General features: G+C 45.1%; 1 protein-coding gene across 6 annotated transcripts in view; it reads right to left on the bottom strand.

The window, feature by feature from the left end:
• The window catches only part of lypd6 (LY6/PLAUR domain containing 6), a 404421-nt gene that overhangs the window by 68267 nt on the left and 317580 nt on the right, over positions 1-18574 (bottom strand). For 2 of the 6 annotated variants that reach the window (XM_070874412.1, XM_070874418.1), the window contains exon 1: positions 16728-16789. The exons of the other annotated variants lie outside the window; for them this stretch is intronic. The gene's annotated coding sequence lies outside the window, so the exon portion shown is untranslated. Of the gene's footprint in view, positions 1-16727; positions 16790-18574 lie in introns of those variants that run through there. 6 annotated transcript variants of the gene reach the window in all.

Consider the following 18574-nt stretch of genomic DNA (forward strand, 5'->3'; position numbering starts at 1 on the left):
CGTGCTTTACAAGCACTGAATTCCAGGACTTCTTGGCAGGCAATCGAATCAACCATGTCAGAACGGCACCATTCAAGCCGGCCTCAAACGGCCAGTGCAGATAATTAAACAGGGGATGCTCAGAATCCAAGGGGGTTCCCTACAAAGCCGCTTATCACGCCTCCTGTTGGCCAATAGATCCCGATCACACTCACTCACAGGGGTTCCACCCGCAGAGCTGCTAATGAAAAGGACACTCAAAACCATACTATGAAAGAAATTGTTGAGAGCAGGCGTCAGTCACAATGTGACTACCATGACAGGAATGCGAGGGTGCGATGTATTGATGTCAATGACCCTGTTTTTGTCCTTAATTACACTGCAGGGCCCAAATGGCTTGCAGGCACTGTGATTGCCAAAGAGGGGAATACGGTTTTGGTAGTTAAACCAATGGACAAATCTGCCACAAACACATGGATCAAACTAAAAAGAGATTCAGCAACTCCATAGAAGAAGCAGAGGAAGAACACGACGTAGAGTTTATTCCACTACAGGTGACCGAACAGCAGAACCAAGTGGAGGAGAGCCCAGTCACTGTGGACAGTCCGGACAAGCCTGAGACACCACAAGCAGCAGACACTCAGGTCAGCGCCCAACAACCGGAGCCCCAACTCAGGTGCTCTACAAGGGAGCGTAAACCACCAGAGAGACTTAACCTGTAATCCCAAAAAGACTTTGGCGGGGAGGTGATGTCATGTATTCAACTGTCATTGTAACCCATGTATAAGCTGACCTAAGTTGTATACCTTGAGAACACTGACCACAGGGGGCGAACTTGTGGGAGACACTCCTAATCTGGACTTTCCGGTATAAAAGAGGAAGCTCCACCCACCGTCTGTCTCTTGAGACCTGGGTAATAAAGGTAACTGGTCACAGAGTGATCTTTTCTCAAGTATGGGCCTCGTGTGCATTTATACTGTATAGTAGGGACATATTACTCAGTACTTGCAAAGGTTTGGGACCAGGTCAAGTTTAATGGAATGTCCATCACCCCGAGAATGAGTGTGCAGCTGAAAAAGAAGTGGCAGGATCTCATACAAGCAGTCAGTGTAAATAATAAGTTATATTTACATTTATGTGGGTTTTTAAGCATTTGTATATTTATGCACTGATATAACAGCTGTAAATGTGATCCATGTGTGTGTGTATGTGTGTTCAGAAGGACTGTCTCTTTAAAAGTTCCATTTTCATCTGTGCAGAAGATAGTGTCACGGATCAACCGAGGACAGTCACAAATTGGAGGAGGTCCGCCAAGTAGATTGCAACTAACAGCTGTGGAGCAGAGGATAGCGTCCATGATTAAATGTCACAGAAGACCAACCATCAATGCGGAAGCTGGGCCCAGTTTTCTATTAGAGGGTAAGCCCTGCAAATGGCATAGTCTGGGTTGACTAAATGTTACGTACTGCGTGTGCTGCCTACGCTGCTCCTTCCTCAATGCTGCTAACCAAGTATCTTTTGTTTTGCAGAGGTTGAGCATCAGGAGGAGACAGAAGGTGCATCTGAAGTTAAAGGAGAGAATGTTCAAGAAACCGTCACACCAGATATTCCAAATCAAGAGAATGATGGGATGCTAGAAGGCGTTGACGACAATGATATGGTTACACTTTGGATTTGGAGATAATGAACCCCTTGAGCATTCCAAGCCCTCTCCTGCATGAGTCAAGCGACGGGACATTTCTAGTTGTGATGAGCGGGGAGAACATCCAACAATCGCGCTTGCTCCTGGAAGCTGTTGCTGGGGTGAAGGCAGGGTTAGGGGGACTTTCATTGCGGGTGGAAAGACATTCGGGACAATTGAGCGCAGTCTCAAGGCAATAGGGGGGCTAACCCAGGCTGTCATTGATGCGAGGAATGCTTTCTGCTCTGCACCAAAATCAAGGGTTGATCCTGAGGCTGAGGATGATAATGAAGAGCAACCCGGGCCTTCCACAACGGCACATTTTGGCTTTTGGCTCTGTCCCTGTTGTAACCCAGCAGCAAGAAATACCGCGCCGGAAAAATCCAGATTAAATCTGGGGTTAAGGGGGCCAAAGAAGCAGAAGTCTGCAACTACGGGCACGCGCAGGGGTAGCGGCATCTACTGGGCAGGATTCGTGCACAGCGCAAAGGAGGAGAATAGATGGCTTGCTTGTTTTTTGGTTGGTCTGGTTGATTGCTTTTTATAAAGTTTGCCACTGTAATCATTAAAGTTTCTAACGGTACGAAGGTTTTAATATAAGTCATGTTAAGCTAATTAACTGTGCTGTACAAATGTTTAATGAACATATTTATTTTGGACTTTTAACCTGACTCCTGCACTTCATTTCTTATTGCTGCACTAATACATATTGTAGGATAAAGGAACGGACACAAGATATAAAATGGCCTCAACCTTTGGAAGATATTAGTTTAAATGATACAGGGGCAGGTTCCACTACTAAGGTGTTCATGGATCCTAACTTTTTCTGGGTCACTGATACATGCAATGCAGGACCATGGTGCATGTATCAGTGACCCTGACCCAGTGTTATTAGATCTATGAACAACTTAGTACAGGAGAATGCTAATTTAATATCTCCACAAATATATTGTACATTATTGTCCACCTAAGCACTCCAACACTCCATTTAAACATTAAAGATTTGTGGTGGGATTAATTAATAATAATGTAATGTCCAGTCTTTATTAGAAATCACTGCTGCTTTCCCATGAGCCTGGAGTGTCTTGCACTGTATTGTGTGTGCAGACCTTCGGCCTGGGATAGCAGTGGGCCGCGTGGGTGGAGGACCTTCGGCCTGGGCTAGCAGTGGGCCGCGTGGGTGGAGGACCTTCGGCCTGGGCTAGCAGTGGGCTGCGTGGGTGGAGGACCTTCGGCCTGGGCTAGCAGTGGGCCGCGTGGGTGGAGGACCTTCGGCCTGGGCTAGCAGTGGGCCGCGTGGGTGGAGGACCTTTGGCCTGGGCTAGCAGTGGGCCGCGTGGGTGGAGGACCTTCGGCCTGGGCTAGCAGTGGGCCGCGTGGGTGGAGGACCTTCGGCCTGGGCTAGCAGCGGCTGCAGTCGACGTGGAGAAACAGCAGAAGGCTGCCCTTGCTGTTCACAGAAGAAAACTTCATTTTTCCAGCTTCTTTGAAAAACCTGATGGATGTCTCAGAAGATGGAGCCCGGTGGATTATCTTTGAAGATTTTGGATGATTTTGGGATGCAGAAACATCGATGGAAAAAGTTTAATTTTATGGCCTGCATGCAGTTTAACAATTGCAGGAGCAGCATTATTGGTAAGTTTTCATTTAACATTTTTATTTTTATATTTACTTACAGATAATGTAGTATTTTGAATTGTGCTAAAAGTTACAGAATTAACAAGGGAGTTCATTCGGCCGGGGATAGGAGTGGGCCAGCGCGGAGTTCTCCAACTGAAGGTAAGGCTTTTTCCGACGGTGATTCTAGGGTCTGTGCGCTGGTTTAAAAATTTTCGTTCGGGAGGAAACTTGGCCTCAAACCCAGAAATGGCGTGGGAACCTTCTTTACAGGTACACCAGCGTCAGAATGAATGGCGCCAAAAATTCTGACGCTGGTGTACCTGTAAAGAAGGTTCCGAATAAACGCCGCCCAGTGTGGGGGGGAAATTTGGGCCATAGTATTTACACTTGCAAAACAGACAGGAACAAAAACACAATTCTGATGTCTGATTCCAGACATTGAAAAAAATATTGCTACCAATGCAGTAGACAACCCATTGCTATATTCAGAACATTATATCATACTGATATTAATAACCTATCATTTCCCTCTAAGAGTTATTGTTCTGTCAAGGACAGCACAACATGTACACACAACACAGGATACAGTAGGTCATTCAGCAGTCTCTAGTCAGGGGCAAGGCAAGATAAAAGTGGAATTGGTGCTTTCAAGTAGTTCTAGCAGATAAATTTTAACCCTAGCAGGTCCTGCTCCTGATTACGAATAACAACAATGTACCATGAGACTATCATATACAAGTTACTGCAGGCCATATGGGCTTCCTGAGGCACCTGCTTTTCTATCGGTACAATTTCAAAGCAACTAGGCAGGCCAACGTCTCCAATGTTAATAGAGTTTTATGGTGTCCTTCACAGCACTCCATCCCAAGTACACACAGGCTTTATTCAGTGCATTCCTAAGTAAGTCAAACAAGGATCTCACTTGATCACATCCTTATTTGACTTTGAAAGTAATAGAACATCACATCCGAGCAAAAATTCTCCTTAAACAATGTGCGTAGACAGTAAGCTGTGGGCCCGCATGGAATCGTCAGATTTTTTTTTATACAACCAAGGTATCCAGATTGGGCTTGATATAATGACAAAATTACATAATTACTGAAATATCAATATATATCACAATGTCAAATTAAGCATTATTAAAAGGAAAATATGTTTTACAAGTATGCTTCATTACAAGTAAAGGAGTTTCAAATCCCAGGCATGTATTCTTACAAAAAAAAATTTCAAACATATTCTATAAAAGAGCACTCAGAAATTCCAAATCAATCAGAAAAAATGACAGATATTGCAAAATATCAGATGATTTTGTTACTGCAATGCCAATTTATTTCAGACTGTTACATTTTTGAATTGTTTCTAACATTCCTATTCCAGATTATTTTGGCTCTCGTATTTTAAATCTCACTTACGGTTGAGTCCCAACCTGTCATATCTTTGAGAATGCCTACCTTTGCCTTGAGATCGAAATAAGATTTTGAAAACATGCCAAGGAAACAAGGGGCCCAAGTTTCGGCCTCAGTTGCTCCTGATTTTTTGGAGCAACTGGTGTAGAACGGAGTATCTTAGAAATTCAAATTCTCAGCATTTAGTTTGCTCCAGTTCTAGTCAGTTTGAACAGTTTCACTTTGGAACAGAATTTTTTTTCAAAAGGGGGTGTGTCCGGCCACTTACGCCTGTTTTCAAAGTTTCGGCAGTGAAAACTTACTCCAAACTAACTTAGAATGGAGTAAGTGAAGGTTTTTGTATGCTCGAAAAAACCTTGTCTACACTTTAGAAAATCAGGCATAGATTACAAATTAGGCGTAGGGAATGAGGTGGGGGGGGGGGGGGGTGAAGGGAAGTCATTAAATTCTACAATCAATCCTTAGTTATACTTATACAAATATTATACAAATAAATCCAACCTGAATAAAAATTTATAAGCAAAGAAAAGATTAAATAAACCATGTTCCTACCTGTGTGAAACAGCAGCAGCCTTCGAGCTGCTGTGCTTCAGGCAGGCCTTTCATGTTGGAGACAGGCAGGGGTGTGGCGTCAGTGTCTCGACGGCAGCCCCAACAGCGGCAGCAAGCAGCCTTCGAGCTGAGCTGCTGTGCTGCAGGCAGGCCTTCATTCTCTTAGTGGCTGGCACGCAGCTTTTCAAGGGGGCTGAGGCCATTCGGCCATGGGATAGGAGCGACGTCAGTGGCTGGCCGGCAGCCGAGTCCTTTTAAAAATGGCCGAGTGCCAATGTTTGTTTGACACTGCGCGCGGCACCACGTTGGCTCATTTAAATTGGACCCGCCCCCCCACTACTTACAGAATCGGCGCGAGTGTTTGGCTCCGCCCCCCCGCTGTGAAGTGCATGCCGCGCCAAGCTGAGATCGAGCTCCGAGGAGCCGGAGAATATCGACGTTTTTTTTTTAGCACACTTTTAGGCGGGAAGAACAGGCGTCCAGTTCGGAGGTACGTCGTTTTCGGCGCGGGCCGAAACTTGGGGCCAATAAGTGAACCCTGTCTGGTAATTGTTTTTAGCTACTACACTTATCTTATGTCCGTCAAAGGTGGTCGAGTATCAGATCAAACTTGTTTTAAGCTTAAATATCAAGCAATTTATTTTATAAAAGATGAATGTGTGCATTAGTAATAGTCACTTATGTAGATATAATTTATTTTATTTATTGTTCAAAACATAATTTTTTCAAAAGAATTACACATCTTGTATTAAGTATTCCTACTGTAAAATATCATATTTATATACATTTAATATAAAGTGTTTATGATGCTACATTAAGTATTTGAATTATATTAATTATTGCTGTTCTTGCTCCAGTTTTAAATGAACATTTATACTTCATCAACAACTTACATTTATATAGTGCCATTAATGTAGAAGTGTCCCAAAGCACATCACAGAGGTATAAGCAGACAAAAATGGTTGCCAAGACAAAGGGGAAGTAATGAGGAAGAGTGACCCAAAGATTGGTCAAAAGAGGTGGGTTTTAAGGAAGGTTCTAAAGGAGGAGGACGTGGAGAGGCAGAAGGATTTAGGGCAGGAAATCCGAGCAACATCAACACTATTTTACTATAGTTATTTTTTAGAAACAGCTTTCAGAAACATTTCATGACATATCAGAAGGAATAGTGTCAGAAGTCGGAGTTATGAGCAGAAACTGGTGAAACTTGGAGTTCTCAGCCTCAAAGGTAAGAGTCCGAGAAATAATTTTATTGAGGTATATAATATAGTAACCAGTACAAAAAAAGGTAAATCTAGAACATAAGAACGTAAGAAATAGGCCAAATAGCTCCTCAAGCCTGCGCTGCCATTCAATAACATCTTGGATGATCTTCGACCTCAATCCCACTTTTCCATCCGATCCCCATAACCCTTGATTCCCTCAGTGTCCAAAAATCTATCTATCTCAGCCTTGAATATAATCAATGAATGAGCATAGCACGCATAGTCCTCTCGAAAAGAAAATTCAAAGATTCATAACCTTTGCTTCAAAATTACTTCAAACTAAATTGAGAGAAAAGGAAAAGATGATACGGGTTTGAAGTAGTAAAACACAAATTTAGGACGGATATCTGGAATGACTTCCCTTATCCAAAATTATCTTGTGGTATTTGTAACGAGATAATGTATCACGCCCTCTAGCTAGAAGGTATTGATATAATGTATAGTGGCCTCTAGCTAGGAGGTATAGGGAGCTGTATTGAGAGAGAGGGTCTGTGAAGGAACGCCACATGGCTGTCTGAGATCTCCCAAATAAAGAGTGTTAAGTTGAGCCAAGAGTGTTTAAGAGACTATACAATACATGGTGTCAGATGTCCCCTCATCATCCAGCACTTTCTTGGCTTGCCATATCCCAGTGGCCCTGAATTCATGGCCTCTACGGGCACATACGAAGTGCATGCGCCTAAACCCGGAACTTGCGATCTGTCAAAAATTCTCTTGACATCCGAAGGTAAAGGGCCTTCGTGGGCCAAAGCTATTTGCCCAACTTCTGCCCAGAGAATGCCCTTGAAATCTTATGGTGTAAAGCCTGCTTTAATCAGCGTTAAGACTTTTAAAGACAGAAAAATAATTTTTTTTCAATAATTTAAACATTTAAAATCTTATTAAATAAGGTAAGTTTATTGTTAGACCCTATAAAATATGTAAATTTATTTTTCAAAAATTACATTTTGGTTTTAAATAATTAATTAAATTCCATTTTGATTAATTTTAAATATGTGATTAATTTTTATTTTATTTTAAGTGCTTGTGTATTTTTGGGGTATTGCCATTCATACATATGGTGATTCCATATATACAGAACTCACCACAAGTATGAATGGGAATAACCTTACTTTGATTGGTTGGGTTGGCCCACGTGATCCCAGGGACACATACGAAGTGCTTACGTGCCTGGGATACGTGGGCCTCTAAGTCAGCCTTTGTGTAAAGGCTCAGGACCACAAGTCTCCGCACCTCTGGGACCACCAGGTAAATTCGTAGAAATTTTTGAGGTCGGAGGCATCTGCCGCGGGAAGCCTCCGACTGTAATTTCTGGGTTGACTTCAAAATACTCATTCTTGCTTCCAAGTCTCTCCACGGCCTTGAACTACTCGATCATAATGATCTCTTCTGTGACTACAGCCTCTGTTCCGCTAATGTTGGGCTTCTCATTGTCCACTCCTCTCCCTGGTCTCCCATTGGCAATTGTTTGTTTAGCTATTGTGCTCCTGCAAATAGACAAAGAATCGGGTCCCTGCTTTACTGGCGTGCACTTCTCCCAGTCCGATTTTCCTGTAATCGCTGTGCCAACGCCTCTCATTGCACCTGGGTGCAGGACCAGTAAGACCTACCTTGTTAACTTTCTAGGTGCACACCTTTTTGGGACATCTCAAACCCAAATATCAACCTATCCTCTTCCCTTTCAGGTGCTGACAGGCCTGCTCTGTATTTCCAGCATTTTCCTGTTTTTATTTCAGGATTAATAATGTTGTTTTAATCTCTACAGCAACTGGACAGAAAAGATAGGAACTGCAGGCTACATACTGGCGATTTCTTTCAGAAAGTTTATTGAACACTGTAATGTGTGCACCTTTGAGTATGCTCGCAGGTTTGTAGAGCTGTTGCATTGTGAGTGGCTTAGCCACAAGACTCAATAAAACCCCAGTCAATTAAGTCTAAATCATCCACGATGAGGTATGCAGTTGTGAGCCTAGTGGATGAACTAGTAACGTGTAGTGTGATTGTTAAACCTTTGTTAACAAAACCAACTAGTTCTTCATAGCAATGTGTTACTCTGAATTCTTAAGCAAAGAACACATGAAGCAAATACATTACAGACACGGGGGGAACTAGTAATATTAACAGAGTAAGTGTGGTCGGATCAATATACTTCTAATTAGTGCTACACAGTTTGTAATTTTTATGGCATTTCGCAGCAATGCATTTTATCTTGATGGTCAAGAAGAATTTCTGATGCAATTTGCTTTACAACACCTGGCCCTATATTACCATTTACTCAGTTCAGTGTAATTGTTGTCTTGTTCTGTTTACGGTTATTAATTCTATGAGGAACCGCCATATTCAGAGAGCACAGACAAAGATTTTCTCCATGCACCACGTGTAATAAAACTGTTACCGCACTCTTTATAAACATGCTTACGATCATGCACAGAAGAAATGTTCTCTCTGCTTAACCCACCTTAGCCCCTAGCATTCAATCGGAGAGTAACTGGGAGCAAGTTTGACGTTGGGCAATAGTGTAAAATGCACAATATCGGCTTAAACCACCAGTTAAACGCCTCTCCCAATTTTCATTTCCACTGGCGTTCAGGCGCGAGTTAAAATTGCAGTCGGGATCCAGTGACATCATCGGACCCCTATCTGCATATTTAAAGAAAGACCCCACCAGCTTTTGGTGGGGCGGGTGAATCCCAAAAAGTTAGTTTGCAGGTGCAGCAGGTAATCAGGAAGGCGAATGGAATGTTGGCCTTCATTGCGAGAGGGATGGAGTACAAAAGCAGGGAGGTCCTGCTGCAACTGTATAGGGTATTGGAGTACTGCGTGCAGTTTTGGTCACCTTACTTAAGGAAGGATATACTGGCTTTGGATGGGGTACAGAGACGATTCACTAGGCTGATTCCGGAGATGAGGGGGTTACCTTATGATGATAGATTGAGTAGACTGGTTCTTTACTCGTTGGAGTTCAGAAGGATGAGGGGTGATCTTATAGAAACATTTAAAATAATGAAAGGGATAGACAAGATCGAGGCGGAGAGGTTGTTTTCACTGGTCGGGCAGACTAGAACTAGGGGGCACAGTCTCAGAATACGGGGGAGCCAATTTAAAACCGAGTTGAGAAGGAATTTCTTCTCCCAGAGGGTTGTGAATCTGTGGAATTCTCTGCCCAAGGAAGCAGTTGAGGCTAGCTCATTGAATGTATTCAAGTCACAGATAGATAGATTTTTAACCAATAAGGGAATTAAGGGTTACGGGGAGCGGGCGGGTAAGTGGAGCTGAGTCCACGGCCAGATCAGCCATGATCTTATTGAATGGCGGAGCAGGCTCGAGGAGCTAGATGGCCTACTCCTGTTCCTAATTCTTATGTTCTTATGTTCTTATGGGTTACCTGCCCATCCAGAAGCCTGATTGATAATCACAGTCAACAGCTTTCCATTGGTTAAATAACCCGGGGCATTTTAATTGCCCACCAAATTGCCCTCTTGAAATTGTTGGTGCAGTGAGTAGCATTAAATAAAAAATCAGTGAAATATGAAGAAATTAATAAACGGCAAACTTATTACTCAAGTGCGATATTAAACAAAGTGATCAAAAAAAATTGGGTGGAGACAGACATATTTGAAAAGAAATACACGTTTATGAAAGCTTACAGCAGCAGCGACCTGTGTTCTGCAAAGTGATCTTGAACATGGGAAAGGTCAGGAAAATGAGGTTAAGAGCTGTACCTCACAGATTTACAGGCCAAAGCCCACAGTCTCCGTCAATGATCTTCAGAATACAATGCGACAACGGTTCATTAATCTGTCCCAATTAATTTTGGGTCTTCAGTTGTCAACCAGAATGAGTTTTCAGATTGCTCATCTGTTTAGAAATCACCCATCCTTTTGACCATCATTAATTATTAATGTGCCTTATCTTCGGTAATCCTAATCAAGGGCACAGGCAGGGGGCTCTTAACTGAACATATCTGTCATGCAAGATTTCTCTCTGATATTGACTCTATTGTTGTAAAATGTCTTTTTAACCCTTACTCTAATGAATAGTTCAGGATTGATTCAGTTCCCTCTCTTCAGTTCTTCCCTGGTTCATGCATCATTCCCAAGGCCAGTAGTACACCTAAGTGATCTAATCCCAGGTACAGTGGGGCCAAATTTCGGCCTGAGTTGCTCCTGTGTTTTTGGAGCAACTGGTTTAGAATGGAGTATCTTAGAAATTGCAATTCTCGGCATTTAGTTTGCTCCGGTTCTAGTCAGTTAGAACAGTTTCAGTTTGGAACAGATTTTTTTTTTCAAAAGGGGGCGTGTCCGGCCACTTATGCCCGGTTTGAAAGTTTAGGCAGTGAAAACTAACTCCAAACTAACTTAGAATGGAGTAAGTGAAGATTTTTGTACGCTCAGAAAAACCTTGTCTACACTTAAAAAATCAGGCGTAGGTTACAAATCAAGCGTAGGGAATGGGAGGGGGGGGGGTTTAAAGGAAAGTTTACAAACATTAAACACTTCGGTTTTACAAATAAAGAGCCATCATCAATAATAAATTATAAATACATCAATAAATCAATCAAAAAAAATTAATAAAATCAATAAATAAAACATTTTCTATTTACCGACTGCAGCACTGGGAGTCCTCCAACAGTGTGCTGGGACAGCCCCCCCCCCCCCCAAATGTGTCTCTGTCAGTGTTTCTATCTCTCTGTCTGTCTGTGTGTGTGTGTCTCTCACTCTCTGTCTGTCAGTGTCTGTGTTTCTGACAGCGAGGGGAGGGGGAGAAGGGGGGTGGAGGAGGGAGGTAGAGGGGTGGGTGGGAGGAGGGGAGGTGGGGGGGAGGGGGGGAAAGGGGAGGGAGAGAGGGAGGGAAGGAGAGAGGAGGGAGGGAGGGAAGGAGAGAGGAGGGAGGGAAGGAGAGAGGGAAGGAGAGAGGAGGGAGGGAGGGAAGGAGAGAGGAGGGCAGGAGAGAGGCGGGCGGGAGGGAGGGAAAGAGGAGGGAGGGGAAGAGAGAGGAGGGAGGGAGGAGAGAGGAGGGAGGGAGGGAGGAGAGGGGAGGGAGAGAGAGAAGGAAGTCCGGGGGGGGGGAAGAGAGTCGCGGAGGTTGGGGTGGTGTGTCACGGAGGTCGGGGGAGGGCCCGGAGGTCGGGGGTGGGGAGAGAGTCGCAGAGGTCGGGGGTGGGGAGAGAGTTGCGGAGTCGGAGGTGGGGAGAGAGTCGCGGAGGTCGGGGGTGGGGAGAGGAGGTCGGGTTGGGGGTGGGGAGAGAGTCGGAGGTCGGAGAGCCGCGGAGGTCGGGGGTGGGAGAGTCGCGGAGGTCCGGGGGAGGGGGGGAAGGGAAAGACAGTCGCGAAGGTTGGGGGGGGGGGGAAGAGAGAGAGTCGGGGGTGGGAGAGTCGCAGAGGTCGGGTGGGGGGGGAGAGAGTCTCGGAGGTCGGGGGTGGGGGAAGAGAGAGTCGGGGGTGGGAGAGTCGCGGAAGTCGGGGGTGGGAGAGAGTTGCGGAGGTCGGGGGGGGGAAAGAGAGAGTCGGGGGTGGGAGAGTCGCAGAGGTCGGGGGTGGGAGAGTCGCGGAGGTCGGGGGTGGGGAGAGAGTCGCGGAGGTCGGGAGAGAGTCGCGGAGGTCGGGGGTGGGAGAGTCGCGGAGGTCCGGGGGAGGGGGGACGAAGGGGGAAGAGAGTCGCTGAGGTCGGGGGGGCGGTGGGAGAGAGATTCGGGGATGGGGGAGAGTCGCGGAGGTGCGGGGGGGGGTGGGGAGGTGAGAGTCGCGGAGTTCGGGGGGGGGAGAGGTGAGAGAATTGCGGAGGTCTCGGGGGGGGGGGGGGGGCCGCGGAGGTCGGGTCGAGTCAGTGGGGGGGGGGGAGCGGAGGTCGGGTCGCCGGGGGTGGGGGGGGGAGCAGAGGTCGGGTCGTCGGGGCGGGGAGAGAGCGGTGGTCGGGTCGGGTCCGGACCGGTCCAGGGAGCGGGAGTCAAGTCGGGTCGGGTGGGAGATGAGCCTTATCCTCGCAGCCCCAGTGAGGCCATTCGGCCAGGTCTAGGGGCTGCGTGGTTCGGGCCCCAGTTTTGGGCGCCTGGAGCTACTGCACATGCGCGCCCACTGTAGCGCGCATGTGCAGAGGACCCGGCACTGTTTTCAGCGCAGGGACCTGGCTCCGCCCCCCCACAGCTCGTGCTGCGCTGTGCCCAGCTCCAGAGGACCTGCAGGGAGCCGGAGAATAGGTGGTTTTTTTTGGCACACTTTGTGGCGCGTAAAACAGGCGGCCAGATCCGGGCTGCGCTGTTTTAGGTGCGGCCTGAAACTTGGGCCCTGTGAGTGGGAGGTGTGTGCAATGGCTCTGATAATTCTTCCTTAACTTTCCCCACTCTTCGCCCACTCACGCCCAGTGTGGGGTGATGCTCTGCCTCTGGCAGTGCCTCCCTCTGATGGTCAAATTCTAGGGCTCTCAGAGTGCGAGTATCACCTGGAAGAATCTCTATGGTACAGTGCTTCAGTGCGCCAATGATCAACAACCACATCCATTCATAAAATGCACCAGTATTCAAAACATGCAATCTTTGGCATAGAAACATAGAAAACAAGAGCAGACCCTTCGAGTCTGCACCGCCATTCAATAAGATCATGGCTGATCCTCTATCTCAACACCATATTCCCGCTTTTTCCCCATACCACTTGATGTCTATTGTTGTTAGAAATCTATCTCCCTCTTAAATATATTCAGTGACTTCGCTTCCACAGCATTCAGTGGTAGAGAATTCCACAGGTTCACCACCCTCTGAGTGATAAAAATTTCTCCTCATCTCTATCCTAAATTTCCTACCCCTTATCGTGAGACTGTGACCCCTTGTTCTAGACTTCCGAGCCAGGGGAAACATCCTCCCTGCATCCAGTCTATCCAACCCAGTCAGAATTTTATACGTTTCAATGAGATCCCCTCTCATTCTTCTAAACTCTAGTGAATACAGGCCTAGTCGACCCAATCTCTCCTCATACGACAGTCCTGCCATCCCAGGAATTAGTCTGGTGAACCTTCACTGCAGTCCCTCTATGGCAAGTATATCCTTTCTTAGGTAAGGAGACCAAAACTGCACACAATACTCCAGGTGTGGTCTCACCAAGGCCCTGTACAACTGTAGTAAGACATCCTTGCTCCTGTACAGGGAATTATAGACCGGTCAGCCTGACATCGGTAGTGGGTAAAATGATGGAATCAATTATTAAGGATGTCATAGCAGCGCATTTGGAAAGAGGTGACATGATAGGTCCAAGTCAGCATGGATTTGTGAAAGGGAAATCATGCTTGACAAATCTTCTGGAATTTTTTGAGGATGTTTCCAGGAGAGTGGACAAGGGAGAACCAGTTGATGTGGTGTATTTGGACTTTCAGAAGGCTTTCGACAAGTTCCCACACAAGAGATTAATGTGCAAAGTTAAAGCACATGGGATTGGGGGTAGTGTGCTGACGTGGATTGAGAACTGGTTGTCAGACAGGAAGCAAAGAGTAGGAGTAAATGGGTACTTTTCAGAATGGCAGGCAGTGACTAGTGGGGTACCGCAAGGTTCTGTGCTGGGGCCCCAGCTGTTTACATTGTACATTAATGATTTAGACGAGGGGATTAAATGTAGTATCTCCAAATTTGCGGATGACACTAAGTTGGGTGGCAGTGTGAGCTGCGAGGAGGATGCTATGAGGCTGCAGAGTGACTTGGATAGGTTAGGTGAGTGAGCAAACGCATGGCAGATGAAGTATAATGTGGATAAATGTAAAAACAGAGAGACAGACTATTATCTGAATGGTGACAGATGAGGAAAAGGGGAGGTGCAACGAGATGTCATGGTACATCAGTCATTGAAGGTTGGCATGCAGGTACAGCAGGCGGTTAAGAAAGCAAATGGCATGTTGGCCTTCATAGCGAGGGGATTTGAGTACAGGGGCAGAGAGGTGTTACTACAGTTGTACAGGGCCTTGGTGAGGCCACACCTGGAGTATTGTGTACAGTTTTGGTCTCCTAACTTGAGGAAGGACGTTCTTGCTATTGAGGGAGTGCAACGAAGGTTCACCAGACTGATTCCCGGGATGGCGGGACTGACATATCAAGAAAGACTGGATCAACTGGGCTTGTATTGACTGGAGTTCAGAACAATGAGAGGGGACCTCATAGAAACATTTAAAATTCTGACGGGTTTAGACAGGTTAGATGCAGGAAGAATGTTCCCAATGTTGGGGAAGTCCAGAACCAGGGGTCACAGTCTAAGGATAAGGGGTAAGCCATTTAGGACCGAGATGAGGAGAAACTTCTTCACCCAGAGAGTGGTGAAGCTGTGGAATTCTCTACCACAGAAAGTTGTTGAGGCCAATTCACTAAATATATTCAAGAAGGAGTTAGATGAAGTCCTTACTACTCGGGGGATCAAGGGGTATGGCGAGAAAGCAGGAATGGGTACTGAAATTGCATGTTCAGCCATGAACTCATTGAATGGCGGTGCAAGCTCGAAGGGCCAAATGGCCTACTCCTGCACCTATTTTCTATGTTTCTATGTACTCAAATCCTCTTGCAATGAAGGCCTTCTTAACTGCTTGCTACACCTGCATTATTGCTTTCAATAACTGATGTACAAGGACACCCAAGTCCCTCTGTACATGGACACTTCCCAAGCCATCACCATTTAAATAATACTTTGTCCTTATGTTTTTCCTACCAAAGTGGTTAACTTTCCATGTTATACTGCATCTGCCATGTGTTTGCCCACTCACTCAATCGATCTAAATCTCCTTGCAGCGTCTTTGCATCCTCCTCACAACTCACAATCCCACCTAGTTTTGTGTTGTCAGCAAACTTGGAAATATTACATCTGGTTCCCTCATCCAAATCATTTATATATGTTGTGAATAGCTGGGGCCCAAACACGAATCCCTGTGGTACCCCACTAGTCACTGCCCACCACCCCGAAAAAGACCCGGTTTATTCCTACGCTCTGTTTCCTGTCAGTTACCCAATTTTCAATCCATGCCAATGCATTACTCCCAATCCTATGTGCTTTAATTTTGCACACTAACCTCTTATGAGGGACTTTATCAAAGGCCTTTTGAAAATCCAAATACACTACATCCACTGGTTCTCCCTTATCTATCAGTTACATCCTCAAAAAACTCCAGTAGATTTGTCAAACATGATTTTCCTTTCATAAATCCATATTGACTTTGTTTAATCCCGTTGTTATTATCTAAGGGAGCCGTTATCACATCCTTTATAATAGACTCTGGCATTTTCCCTACTACTGTTGTTAGGCTAACCGGTCTGTGGTTCCCCGTTTTCTCTCTCCCTCCTTTTTTAAATAGTGGGGTTACATTGACCAGAAACAAATCATACATTAGCTATGATGATCATTGGTTAAAAGGCGATATCCCGATCATCTGATAGCTCAGTCAGTAGTTGAGAGGCACAGTCCAGAAAGACATGTTCCAATTTGTGCTGCGTTCGTTGATCTCTGTTACAGGGTTGCTACACTTTGCCGCTGCCTCTGGGTTAGGTAAAGAGAAGTTTTTCAGGGTCCCCGTCTGAAGTAGTCAGTTATTAAAACTCAGGAGTAAGCTTGAGGCAGTGAAAAAACACATCTTGAATGGGTCACCAAGCAACAAAGACACAAATAAAACTGACCCACTTCCCCTGACCAGCGATTTCAGAGACATATTTTATACATGCATATCGCCTATCTGTAAACATAAACTTCTTTCTGTAAGGCACTCTGATATTATATTGAAATATACCAAAGCACTTCTATTGTCATTGTTCCTTTAGTGTCTCCTAGTATCCTCCGTGTTCTTCCTCCTCCCATCATCCTCACTGAGTTGGAATGGAGACCAATTGGACAGTCTCTCATTCTTCCCACAAAAAGGACTATATGCTAACTCATAGGATTATATATAATATACGGTACAGAAACAGGCCCAACCAGTCCATGCCAGCGTTTATACTGCACTCGAGCCTCGTCCTGTCTTTCCTCATCTAAATCTATCAGCATAACCCTCTATTCCCTTCTCCCTCATATGCTTGTCTAGCCTCCCCTTAAATGCATCTATTATATTTGCTTCAACCACTCCCTGTGGTAGCAAGTTCCACATTCTCCCCACTCTTTGGGTAAAGAAGTTTCTTCTGAATTCCCTATTGGTTTTCTTGGTGACTCTCTTATATTGATGGTCTCTAGTTATGCTCGTCCCCACAAGTAGAAGAAGAAGAAGATGACTTGCATTTATTTCGCGCCTTTCACAAACACCGGAAGTTTCAAAGCGCTTTTTTTGAGTGCAGTCACTGTTGTAATGTGGGAAACGCGGCAGCCAACTTGCGCACCATGGGAAAGCAAGTTGTGAGGAGGACACAAAGAATCTGCAAATGGATATAGATAGGTTAAGTGAGTGGGCAAAAATTTGGCAGATGGAGTATAATGTGGGGAAATATGAGGTTATCCACTTTGATAGGAAGAATAATAATGCAAATTATTATTTAAATGAAGAGACTACAAAATGCTGTGGTACAGAGGGAGCTGGGGGTCCTTATACATGAAACACAAAAGTTAGTATGCAGGTACAGCAAGTAATTAGGATGGCAAATGGAATGTTGGTCTTTATTGCAAAGGAGATGGGAGTATTAAAGTAGAGAAGTCCTGTTACAACTGTACAGGGTATTGGTGAGGCCACATCTAGAGTACTGTGTATAGTTATGCTCTCCTTATTTAAGGAGGGATTTAAGGAGGCAGTTCGGAGAAGGTTCACTAGGTTGATTCCAGAGTTGAAGAAAGGTTGAGCAAGTTGGGCCTATACTCATTGGAGTTTAGAAGAATGAGAGGTGATCTTATTGAAACATATAAGATTCTGAGGGGGCTGGAGAGGGTAGATGCAGAGAGGATGTTTCCCCTCGTGGGGGAATCTAGAACTAGGTGGCATCGTTTCAAAATAAGGGTTCGCACATTTAAAATGGAGATGGAGGAGGAATTTCTTCTCTCAGAGGGTCGTGAATCTTTGGAATTCTCTACCCCAGAGAGCTGTTGAGGCTGGGTCATTGAATATATTTAAGGTAGAGCTAGACAGATTTTTGAACGATAGAGGAGTCAAGGGTTATGGGGAGCAAGCAGGAAAGTGGAGTTGAGGCCAAAATCAGATCAGCCCATGATCTTAATGAATGGCAGAGCAGGCTCGAGGGACCAAATGGCCTACTCCTGGCTCCTATTTCTTAGGTTATGAGAATTTTGAAGTCAACTTGCTTGGAGAGGACAGGGGTGATGGGAGAGTGGTGCACAGTGTGGGCGAGGGTGTGGATTAGTTGAAACCCCTGAGATATACCAAATGTGACCATGCAGTGAAAAATAAGAGAAACAGTTGGAGGGGATGTAGTGCCTTTATTGCATCAAGTATGAGCAGAAATGCGAGCCAGCAGTGCTATAGAGGTGGACTGCAGTGGAGAGAAATTACTTTAAAAAAAAAGTAATTTTTAAGACATTACTATGATCAGTGATCCTCATTATGTAAAGTTACAACATATCAGGAAGGTAAGAAATGGGAGATCATGCATCGTTTCATACTAGGGAAAAGTTAGATTCTTTGTTATTGTTTACACTCGCACTGCCTGGATTCAGTGCCTTTAGTTATACAAAGCATTAACTGGGCAGCTTTAGAAATGAAAGAATGTTGTACAGTGATTAAGACACTTCACAGCCCTTTGTGTTTAGGTCAGAGGTCCCATCACTATCTGACACTCGATCCCGCAGCCACACCTATGATCACCCCCAGGCATCTCTCAGAAAGTAGACTTTAAGGGGAGATAAAACCACTCTGGAAATAAAACAGTATAACTAATGGTGATCAAACGGTTAACTCGCTGTGTTACAGTTGCTGACCAAAATTCAGAAGAAAGTATTTAGACCTTGCATTAACAGTACTGTTCAGGGATACTGCAAATAGTGTCCCAGTAGAGATTACAAACCAGTTCATATTAAGTGCTGGATTTCAATTTAATACGCACCATGCGTGCATCAGTATAATCTCAAAGTCTTTGTGCCAGAAACCGCTCCTTCAGTTCCTGTGTGAAGCTGAGCCAGTGC

The sequence above is a fragment of the Pristiophorus japonicus genome, chromosome 3 (genome assembly GCF_044704955.1).
Source record: "Pristiophorus japonicus isolate sPriJap1 chromosome 3, sPriJap1.hap1, whole genome shotgun sequence".
Taxonomy (NCBI): domain Eukaryota; kingdom Metazoa; phylum Chordata; class Chondrichthyes; family Pristiophoridae; genus Pristiophorus; species Pristiophorus japonicus.